Raw genomic sequence first — 12,190 nt, 5'->3', positions numbered from 1 at the left:
ACCATAGATGGTAAATTAAGGTCCCATTCAGGGGCTATGAAGGAAGGCCTTCCTTCCGTGGATGCTTCCTTCCAGTGCCTGCTGCTTCTGAGCCAGCAGAAACCCCTTTTTGAGCAAAACACGCATTTGCTGCATATAACCTGTGTCCTCCTCTTCCTTTTACAGGGCATGCACTGAGCATGAGGACATCTGCTCCTGTTACCTTTCAACAAGGCAGAAATGTCACATTCTGTGAGTTTAACTCAGCTCAGGCTGGGGCTAAACATTATCTTGGCAACACAATGACCCGCTTCATAAAAGCAAGCTGAGACACTTTCATAATATTGTAGCTAATGACATTTCATCTGACTGTTTCTGCATTGAATTTTTCAGTTACAGATGCAATTTTGTTTACTAGGGTGAGGGTAGGAGTCATCATTTTTAAACTAGGTTCATATTTCTGAAGAGCAGAGCTCTTACATGGTGCTGAACTAGTGATTTTGTTAATATTCCATTTCCAGAGTTTCTTGTTCTTGTTCAGGTTATGCTTTGGAGCACAACCTGAAAAAATCCTTATAAGTAGCTTTAAAAACCTTTAAGTACCAATGTAAACATGGTGAGAAACTCCCTGGGATTTTTTCCAGTTGTTACAAAATATTATCTTTGGAGATAAATACAGGAAATTTTCCGATAGAATATATGCATGTGTGTTTCTGTACATTGCACCTTGCCTGTATCAGGGGGAAAGAGGCCACAGTAAAGGGAGTGTTTATAGAGAGCCAATAAATAAGGGCAATTTCAAAGCAACGATTCATTACATTGATATTCAGCAATAATACAATACCATGAGCAATGGGTAGTCCTTAATTGCTGTCAGTCGTTAGCAACAGGTGTCCAGTGGAGGAGTTCTTAAGTTTCCCATAAAATGCCAGTGGAAGGATACCCATGGCCCAGTCCCATACAGGCTGCACTGATAGCCCTTGATGGTCCCACTTGCAGAAATCAGAGGTGAAAGCTCATCAGCAAGAAAAGCTGGAAATGAAGGAGGATATTTTTGTTTTTTGCAGCCTGCAGTTTTTCGTCTGTCCTTAGTGGTTTATTTTTCCCACAGCATCTTGTCACAGTTCTTTTCACTTTGTAGTCTTGGAATTCTGGTTTTTGCCAGGCATGCTTCTCCCTTACTCCGCAGGATCACTTTGGTTTGATGAGACACTTTCTGCATTTTCTGCAGGATAAATTTGGTTTTCCTGGACATCCTTCCTGCCTGCTCTTCATGCTTTGTCTTCTGTGCCGATTTTACTGCTTGCGGATGTTTTCCTCTACACTATTTGTGCAGTTGTACCCTAAATCTCTGGATGCCCAATTTGCAGTATATGTGTACAAACATACATGTGTATTCATTGATTGATTTATTTGTTAGCTGTGTTACATAAAAGGTTGGTTGCTTGGTATTGTTATTCTGATTGTCACTGTGTTACAAGAGCCTTACTGACTCCCCATGGTTCGGTTGTTTTAGTTTTCTGAGGTCTAGGTTGGAGACAAACTAATATTACTGATATTTTAGTCTGGTTTTATTCTAGGGACTCATCATGCCTGTAGTCTGAAACTTTGGAAAAGTCTGCTTTTTGTTTCTTCCAGTTAATATTTTGTTACTTGATACTTACTGGATAGAAAGAAAAAGATGTTAGATTTTTTTTGTCTTGCTGTTCAGTTAGAATGTCCTTATTTCCTGTCTCTCTTAACCTTTCAGTGTTTTGCTCCACCCTCACTATGCCTAAAAGCATCCCTTCAGTATCTGGATTGCGTAGATTCTAAGTGGAATCAGTGAGATTTTTTTTCCAGGAATGCTTTGGAATTAAGCCCCCAGCCTTTTTCTTTTGCTTACATTACCTCCTTCCTTTAGGCAGAATTCTCTGCTCAAGAATCTTTAAAGTGTAATTAGGGTCAACTTGTGCCAAAGCTGTATTTGAACAGTTAAATTGTGCACGCATACAGGTCTGTAGGTGTGTGTATATGAATAGAGACAGGGAGTTTGTAATGGTCTAGACCTACACACACCTACATTTACAAACACTGCAGAAATCCCACTGTTCCACGACTGGTTCCTAGTGCTTCCCTGTCACTGTAATTCAGTTGCATCATGTGCCATAATCTTTTCCTCCACAGAGTTTTAGGTCACCTGCATACTTGATCGAGGCACAATACAGCTCTTTCCAGTCTTCATAAATATTAATTATGTTAAATAAATATTAAATCAAATAGTAAATCATAATTAAAGGTAAAATATTAAACATTTACGGAAGGAGATCCAGTGTTGGTGACTCTGAGAGCACATATGCAGACATTTCCTTCTAGTTAATGTTGTGCCATTTATAATTGTTAGGTAATGGTCCAGCAGCCAGTGATGTGTTTCAGAAGGCTATCTTCATGTTCAAGTGACATCATTCTTTCTCCTTGAAAGAGATTTGTTGAGCTATATTGAAAGCACTGACAACATTTCTGCAGCAAATTTCTGGTTTGGAGAACGATGATTGCAGCACACAAGACCTGAGAATTATTCTGCTCAAAGCTGAGCTTCCTCCGCAGTTCAAAGGCTGCTGGCCCTGGAACTTGGATTTGGAGTAGTTTAGAACATAGTGAAGGAATGTTGTATTTTAACCTAATCATCGCTGGGAAGGGGGAAACTCCCACCTGATTAAACTTTCTGTTCGTGGAATTTCATCCTACTTGTGGCACTGGAGTTTGTATTTTTATTGACAAACTGTCATGAATTTACATTTGAACATGTAAGTTATAGTAGGATGGGAAAAAGTCAGGTCAGTAATGCCCGTACTGTTTATTTTTTCTCTATTTATGCTGTTTGTTTTGAAGTGTTATAATTTTCACATATTTAACTGATTTTCAAATATTCAACAAACCTGTCAGATTATTTTCACTAAATCACCATTCTGAAGAAAAGTGTAAAGAATTCACATTGTTCCAGCATTAGAATCATAGTGTTTGACAAGATATCCTACCTCTTTTATGAGGAGACAGATCTCAAAAGAGGAATTTTTAAGGATCCTTCCTTATAAAATGTTTCAGCAACTGCATTAATTTGTCGTGTTCCTGTGAACAGGTATTGGGAAAAACCCCATAATTACACTTGTGTTCACCATTTGAATCGCAATTTTTATGCCTTAGGTGGCTGTTTCAGAACCTGTTTCCCAATAGTACATTGTAATCAATTTAATGCATGTTCAAATCTCATTGTTTATTTGGGTACACTTATCAGCTGATGAAATTGCCGCTCATTGAAATTCAGTTGTGAAGTTAGCCATCTTCATCTGCAATCAAGCTGTACAAGTCTTGTTAAAATATTTTATTTATAGTAAAAATAGCTGAGAAGAAATAAACATTAAAAAACAAAATATAAGTGGACAAGAGTGTTACAAAGTAGAAATTTTATGAACCTTGTGCCACACTTTTAAAAGTGATATTTTTGATATCTCCTTTTATGCTTGTTTTTCCAAACATATATGCTCCAAATTGGACCATTGAATATTTGTTTGTTCCTGTAACTTCTATTACATCTTATTGTTTTCCTTCAGTACACTGTTGCTCACTAAGAAATAGTCAAGTTCCCTTTTTAGAATCATTGCTGTATGCAAGTGAAGGAAGGTGGGGAAAAAAGCTTTAAAAATAAAAAAGTCTTGTTTAATGAAAGAGCTGCATGCTAATAACTGCTTGGTTAGGGATATAAATGTATTTTTATGTAAGATATATAGATATAGATAGCGATAAACCTACAGAAGCAGAACTACTGAAATACGAAGGGATCCTTTGCACCAGAAGTTCTGCTGTGTGCTCTAGAATTTCCTTGGGGTTTTACCCTCCATCTCATGAGCTGTTAGAGACAGCAGTAATAGGGGCACCAGGAGGTGCCTCCGGGGCTCTCGGGCTACGTGGATGGCTGATTTCAGGTGCTCTGGGCCTGCCTGGGGCAGAGCCAGGGCCAGGGGCCATGGCCAGGCTGTGCCGTTGGGTTCCGTGCTCAGCGGCATCACCGTTGGCAACCACGGAAGGGTCCCCGGGAGCTCCAGGGACAGCGGCCGGTACCGTTGGCTCTCACTGCGTCTCGAGGCAGCGGCGAGTGCAGCAGGCGAGAGGAAGGCTCTGCTGGACAAGGGTTGGGGCGGCAGGATCGGCAGCCATGGTGAGTTTTGGGGCAGGGGTGAGGGTGCAGGGGCCACCTTGGGCAGAGCAGGTGCCACCACGGGGCTGCAGGGATGTGGCCTGACCTTCCCCTTGAGCTCCCTCTCCCATGCATTCCCAGGGCCCTGCATGTCCTGCCCCTTAGCCCAGGAGCCATCTCCCTCCCAGCCCTGCTGAGCCCCTTCTGTCCCTCTTCCTCCAGACCATCGGTGGAACTCTCACCAAGATCGTGGTGATGCTGGGCGCCTTCTCGTTCCTGTGTAGGAGGGATGACCAGACCGTGAAGGTCACCGAGGAGCTCCTGCGCCAGCACGAGGAGCAGCGCAAGCAGGAGATGGCCATGCTGCAGGAGATGGGGAAGAGGATCCAGGAGGTGCCCGAGATCACCGAGGACAGCCTGTTTCTCTGGGCCATTGAGCAGTGGTGGTTCTGGCCCTCTGTGGAGATTCTCCTGGTGCTCTTTTCTGTCTACAGGTTGCCCAAGCAGGACAGGTCTGCCAACGACAGCTCAGCCTGCGGAGGAGCTCCAGCGGTGCCTGCAAGGAACAGAAGGATGACGAGGAGGAAGAGGATGCGTGCCGTAGCCGACTTCTTTGACAAGCTGGATCAAGTCAGCCTTCCAGATGCGCGTCTGGAGTCGAAGCACGGCAGAAGTCAGAGGAGGGTTTGGAAGGGATGGTCAACACATCTTCCAAGCCCTTCCCACAAGCGATTTTGGGACAGAGTTGCAGCCAGGGAACACAGTAGTATTCATTCTTAGGCTGTGTGATTTTATGTTCCCAATACCAGATTATATTTTAGACGGTTAAGAAGTTTTCATTTTAGGTATAGCGTATAAGAATAGTATTTCAATTGTTCATAAATAGGAAGTAGTGCTATTGAAACAGCAAATGTAATGCTATATAAGTACGCATAGAGTTCAATCTAAGGAATAGAGTAGTAATCATTGTTAGATTATATAGTTTACCTGTCCCAATCCGCATTGTATTTTAGATGTTTAAGAGTTTCCATTTTAAGTATAGACTGTAAGTGTATTATATAAAATATCTTACTAATATAGGAATATTAGTAAAATTGTTTATAAATAGGATGTAGAATGTGCTGTACTATCCACTAAAAGTCTTGTTCATTATAATGTCCCTAGTGCTTTACTCAATTAAACCTTTGTTTTGCTTTAATGTTTGCAAGTTGTAGTTTTTAAAGATGTTAGAATCTGTAAATAAATACATTTGCCTTGTTTCACAAGTGGCGTACTCTTTGGAATTTTGTCCTGTACCCCAGCGGTGTAAGACATTTTTATAGGAAACAAAGGAAGCAATACAATTTCTTCCTTGCAGCGACAGGTGGTTTATTGGAAGAGGTGTTCAGCAGTAGCACGCAGAGCCCGTTGTCACGGAGCCGCCCCTCACGCCGTGAAGGGATGCGCTCTCCAAGGGCCCGAGGCTGCGCTCTCCCACCTTTCCCTCGGGCCGGCAGAGCCGCGGCAGCACGAGGCGCGCACTTGTCCGGCTCCTGCCTGAGAGGGGCCGGCTCCGGGCACGTTTCCGACGGCAGCAGCGGCGGCAGCGGCCCGGGAAGCCGCGTTCCCTCAGGCCAGGTGTCGGAGGGTGCCTTTGCCGAGGCCTGCGGGCAGCACGGGCCCGGAGCTGGCTGGGGCCCGTCTGGGGAGAGCGTTTGAGGCCGCGCAGCCCGGCGGCTCCGGAACGGCCGCGCGGCAGCGGCGGAGGCGGCGCGGGGCGGGAGAGGCGGCGGAGGCCGCGCTGAGCCCGCGCCGGCACCGCCGCGGCTCCGGGCGGGCGGGGAGGCTCCCGGCGAGGGGCCGCAGCTCCCGGGCAGTGCCCGAGATTCCCACCTGCGGCCAGAGCTGCTCCACGAGCTCCCGCCCTGCCGGGCTTCTCTTCTGGGCAAAGGCTGAGCCCAGCGGGGTTTGGCCGCCGCTCCCCCTCTGCCTCCCCACAGGCGGGGCCATCGCGGGAGGGGCTTGGGCCGGGCTTGTTCTCCTGGATGCGGGCAGGCCGCCGCGTTCAGCAGCTTTGTACCTGCTGATTATCGCTATTTAATGCCTGCTGCTCTTTCCTGTCCTTTCCTTCTTCTTTTTTTTTTGTTTTTTGTTTTTTGTTATTTTTCCCTTGTGCCTACTCACATTCGCCTCTCCTTGTTGATGAAAAAAGATTGGATAAAATTAAAAGGGGAGCAAACCTCTTTTGGAGTGTCCGGCTCTTAAATTAAAGCAAGAGAGCAGATGAAATAATTTGTACTTTTCCCAAGTCCTGCAGTGAAGTCACAGAGTGCTAATATTGAAATGAATGTCTGCTTCCAGCACTAGAAACAGTTTTGGACTTGATACTATAAAATTGTGAGCAACTGTCCCCACAGTGCAATGAAGATGAATTTAAGGTTATAAATAAATATTACAGTATTCCTAGGTATTAACGCCAATCATGAGCAGGACTTTTGGATCAGAATCAGGTTGCACAAAAAGCATTTGCAGCTTCTGCTGCATTTTGGTTAGGACCATCTGCTGGTTTGGCTGGTGAGAAATGCAAATTGATGAATTTGGGTAGGAATTTTTCATAGCCTTTTTTCATGATGGGTAGAAGCTAGATCGTCATGTATAACGTTTGGGGAGGATTGGAGCAAACCTTTTCCACTTTGATGTCCTTTTTTTCCCCCTGTACTATATAATGCCCAACTTCTGCTTATCCTTTCTATGTTAAATGCATTATGTGCTTCTGAGCTATTTTTTATTTTTGGCTGTTGTGGTTTGACACGGAAAGAGAATTTTTTCTGGAAGGAAGAGGTCAATTTAGATATTGTCCAATTAAAGGTGGACACGCCTCTGAGAACACAGAGGGTTAAAAGCAGAATTCCCAGGGGAACTCGCTCTCTTTGGTTCCGGTCAGCATGCAGTGTGGGCTCTCCCCTGCCCAGCCACGAGCTGGGTGGGTCAGGGGAAAGCCCCATGGCCTGATAAAGCTAAGGCCGAAGGGTGGAAGGACTGGAACCGGGCTGGCCCCTGCAGATGGAAGGGTGGAAGAAATCTGGGATGTCTCCATTCCCCCCCAGCGGGAAGACAGCGGCAGTTTGTCAGCAATTCCACCGCGAGGAAGGAGGAGCGGGGCGGGGGGGGAAGCTGCAAGGTGCCCAGTCGCGTGGGAGTTGCTGGATGTCTGGGCATCGAGCCGTCCTGGGAGTTTGGACTTTTAACCCTTCCTTGAGAAATGAAAGCTTTGTGAATTTTCCTTTCCCCTCCTCGAATTGAAAGAGAGGAAAGAGGGACACCTTGGACCCTGGGATGTTAGAAGGAGGAATTCTAGGTGGAAGGGGGACAAGGAGTGGCTTTGGCTGGACTTTTCCGTGTTAGCCACAACCTGAACCAATCTTCTCCTCCAAGAGGGACTGTGTTTTGGGAGGATGCCAGTGAGTCAAGAGACCTGCTTCAGCTGGGAAAAAAGACAAAATTGGAGTGAACAGAGAAAAGGTTAGGGGGTTTATGGTGGCACCCCCTTGTCCTGGAAAGGAAAGAGAAGAGAAGAAGATCTCTGTTCTTGAGCCCTCGGCCCCAGGGGAAAATGGGGGGGACTGTGGTCCCAAACGATGAAAAACTGAACTGTTGTTTTCTCCCCTCTTGGCAGGGCATCCTTGAAAGGAAAAATCCTAAAAGCAGTCTGTCCATCCATGCATTTGGCGGTGAGAGCACTGTGCATGGAAAGGAGAAGGGTCACCATGGCAAACTTTTCCTCCGGGCGGTGCCATGTGTGACATGGAAGCACAGGATGTGGAGCTGTGTTTCCTTGGGGGGTCTGTGGCACAGGAGAGACTCTGTTCCCTCGATGGACTGAGTATTGATTGTTTGGGGGGTGGAAACATGATTGGGGTCGAGATTGTGTCTCACTGTGGTTTGTTGAAGTTGGGTGGTGGGGGGAGGAATGTTTTGCAAGGTTTTCATTTGATCTTTGTGTGGTTTTTCTTTCCTTCTTTAGTTTTTTCTTTTGTAGTAGTAGTTTAATACAGTTTTTTTCTGTTATTATTAAGCTTGGGCCTGCTTTGCTCTGTTCTAGACTCCACTTCACAGCATTCAAGGGAGGGATCACATTTTCATGGGGGCACTGGCATTGTGCCAGTGTCAAACCATGACATTGGAGAATAAGTTAAACAACACAGCACAAAACTCTTGCAGCTATCAGCTATGATTATATCCTTTCTTCATTAGGGGTGAGAGCCAATAATACGTAGCAGATGAGATTGATCCAATGGATTAACGGCCTGCACAAGGGAAAACAAGATATTAAGTATTCACCAAGTTCCTTTTATGGTTGTCAGACTGACCTTAAAAATGTTACCTGTCAAAATGAATGTGTCCTGAAGCATATGAAGATATTTTTTTACACTTCCAGGGAGGGATTAACACACATTTTTGAGGAGCCTGAGAAACGCCTTCAAGTGACCATAGATGGTAAATTAAGGTCCCATTCAGGGGCTATGAAGGAAGGCCTTCCTTCCGTGGATGCTTCCTTCCAGTGCCTGCTGCTTCTGAGCCAGCAGAAACCCCTTTTTGAGCAAAACACGCATTTGCTGCATATAACCTGTGTCCTCCTCTTCCTTTTACAGGGCATGCACTGAGCATGAGGACATCTGCTCCTGTTACCTTTCAACAAGGCAGAAATGTCACATTCTGTGAGTTTAACTCAGCTCAGGCTGGGGCTAAACATTATCTTGGCAACACAATGACCCGCTTCATAAAAGCAAGCTGAGACACTTTCATAATATTGTAGCTAATGACATTTCATCTGACTGTTTCTGCATTGAATTTTTCAGTTACAGATGCAATTTTGTTTACTAGGGTGAGGGTAGGAGTCATCATTTTTAAACTAGGTTCATATTTCTGAAGAGCAGAGCTCTTACATGGTGCTGAACTAGTGATTTTGTTAATATTCCATTTCCAGAGTTTCTTGTTCTTGTTCAGGTTATGCTTTGGAGCACAACCTGAAAAAATCCTTATAAGTAGCTTTAAAAACCTTTAAGTACCAATGTAAACATGGTGAGAAACTCCCTGGGATTTTTTCCAGTTGTTACAAAATGTTATCTTTGGAGATAAATACCGGAAATTTTCCGATAGAATATATGCATGTGTGTTTCTGTACATTGCACCTTGCCTGTATCAGGGGGAAAGAGGCCGCAGTAAAGGGAGTGTTTATAGAGAGCCAATAAATAAGGGCAATTTCAAAGCAACGATTCATTACATTGATATCCAGCAATAATACAATACCATGAGCAATGGGTAGTCCTTAATTGCTGTCAGTCGTTAGCAACAGGTGTCCAGTGGAGGAGTTCTGAAGTTTCCCATAAAATGCCAGTGGAAGGGAGCCCATGGCCCAGTCCCATACAGGCTGCACTGATAGCCCTTGATGGTCCCACTTGCAGAAATCAGAGGTGAAAGCTCGTCAGCAAGAAAAGCTGGAAATGAAGGAGGATATTTTTGTTTTTTGCGGCCTGCAGTTTTTCGTCTGTCCTTAGTGGTTTCTTTTTCCCACAGCATCTTGTCACAGTTCTTTTCACTTTGTAGTCTTGGAATTCTGGTTTTTGCCAGGCATGCTTCTCCCTTACTTCGCAGGATCACTTTGGTTTGATGAGACACTTTCTGCATTTTCTGCAGGATAAATTTGGTTTTCCTGGACATCCTTCCTGCCTGCTCTTCATGCTTTGTCTTCTGTGCCAATTTTACTGCTTGCGGATGTTTTCCTCTACACTATTTGTGCAGTTGTACCCTAAATATCTGGATGCCCAATTTGCAGTATATGTGTACAAACATACATGTGTATTCATTGATTGAGTTATTTGTTAGCTGTGTTACATAAAAGGTTGGTTACTTGGTATTGTTATTCTGATTGTTACTGTGTTACAAGAGCCTTACTGACTCCCCATGGTTCGGTTGTTTTAGTTTTCTGAGGTCTAGGTTGGAGACAAACTAATATTACTGATATTTTAGTCTGGTTTTATTCTAGGGACTCATCATGCCTGTAAGTCTGAAACTTTGGAAAAGTCTGCTTTTTGTTTCTTCCAGTTAATATTTTGTTACTTGATACTTACTGGACAGAAAGAAAAAGATGTTAGATCTTTTTTGTCTTGCTGTTCAGTTAGAATGTCCTTATTTCCTGTCTCTCTTAACCTTTCAGTGTTTTGCTCCACCCTCACTATGCCTAAAAGCATCCCTTCAGTATCTGGATTGTGTAGATTCTAAGTGGAATCAGTGAGATTTTTTTTTCCAGTAATGCTTTGGAATTAAGCCCCCAGCCTTTTTCTTTTGCTTACATTACCTCCTTCCTTTAGGCAGAATTCTCTGCTCAAGAATCTTTAAAGTGTAATTAGGGTCAACTTGTGCCAAAGCTGTATTTGAACAGTTAAATTGTGCACGCATACAGGTCTGTAGGTGCTTTGGAATTAAGCCCCCAGCCTTTTTCTTTTGCTTACATTACCTCCTTCCTTTAGGCAGAATTCTCTGCTCAAGAATCTTTAAAGTGTAATTAGGGTCAACTTGTGCCAAAGCTGTATTTGAACAGTTAAATTGTGCACGCATACAGGTCTGTAGGTGCGTGTATATGAATAGAGACAGGGAGTTTGTAATGGTCTAGACCTACACACACCTATATTTACAAACACTGCAGAAATCCCACTGTTCCACGACTGGTTCCTAGTGCTTCCCCGTCACTGTAATTCAGTTGCATCATGTGTCATAATCTTTTCCTCCACAGAGTTTTAGGTCACCTGCATACTTGATCGAGGCACAATACAGCTCTTTCCAGTCTTCATAAATATTAATTATGTTAATTAAATATTAAATCAAATAGTAAATCATAATTAAAGGTAAAATATTAAACATTTACGGAAGGAGATCCAGTGTTGGTGACTCTGAGAGCACATACGCAGACATTTCCTTCTAGTTAATGTTGTGCCATTTATAATTGTTAGGTAATGGTCCAGCAGCCAATGATGTGTTTCAGACGGCTATCTTCATGTTCAAGTGACATCATTCTTTCTCCTTGAAAGAGATTTGTTGAGCTATATTGAAAGCACTGACAACATTTCTGCAGCAAATTTCTGGTTTGGAGAACGATGATTGCAGCACACAAGACCCGAGAATTATTCTGCTCAAAGCTGAGCTTCCTCCGCAGTTCAAAGGCTGCTGGCCCTGGAACTTGGATTTGGAGTAGTTTAGAACATAGTGAAGGAATGTTGTATTTTAACCTAATCATCGCTGGGAAGGGGGAAACTCCCACCTGATTAAACTTTCTGTTTGTGGAATTTCATCCTACTTGTGGCACTGGAGTTGGTATTTTTATTGACAAACTGTCATGAATTTACATTTGAACATGTAAGTTATAGTAGGATGGGAAAAAGTCAGGTCAGTAATGCCCGTACTGTTTATTTTTTCTCTATTTATGCTGTTTGTTTTGAAGTGTTATAATTTTCACATATTTAACTGATTTTCAAATATTCAACAAACCTGTCAGATTATTTTCACTAAATCACCATTCTGAAGAAAAGTGTAAAGAATTCACATTGTTCCAGCATTAGAATCATAGTGTTTGACAAGATATCCTACCTCTTTTATGAGGAGACAGATCTCAAAAGAGGAATTTTTAAGGATCCTTCCTTATAAAATGTTTCAGCAACTGCATTAATTTGTCGTGTTCCTGTGAACAGGTATTGGGAAAAACCCCATAATTACACTTGTGTTCACCATTTGAATCGCAATTTTTATGCCTTAGGTGGCTGTTTCAGAACCTGTTTCCCAATAGTACATTGTAATCAATTTAATGCATGTTAAAATCTCATTGTTTATTTGGGTACACTTATCAGCTGATGAAATTGCCGCTCATTGAAATTCAGTTGTGAAGTTAGCCATCTTCATCTGCAATCAAGCTGTACAAGCCTTGTTAAAATATTTTATTTATAGTAAAAATATCTGAGAAGAAATAAACATAAAAAAAAATATAAGTGGACAAGAGTGTTACAA

This window comes from Lonchura striata, chromosome 11 (assembly GCF_050655825.1).
Source record: "Lonchura striata isolate lonStrDom1 chromosome 11, ASM5065582v1, whole genome shotgun sequence".
Classification (NCBI taxonomy): domain Eukaryota; kingdom Metazoa; phylum Chordata; class Aves; order Passeriformes; family Estrildidae; genus Lonchura; species Lonchura striata.
The sequence above is the reverse complement of the archived record's forward strand: the minus strand, read 5'-3'. Positions refer to the sequence as shown.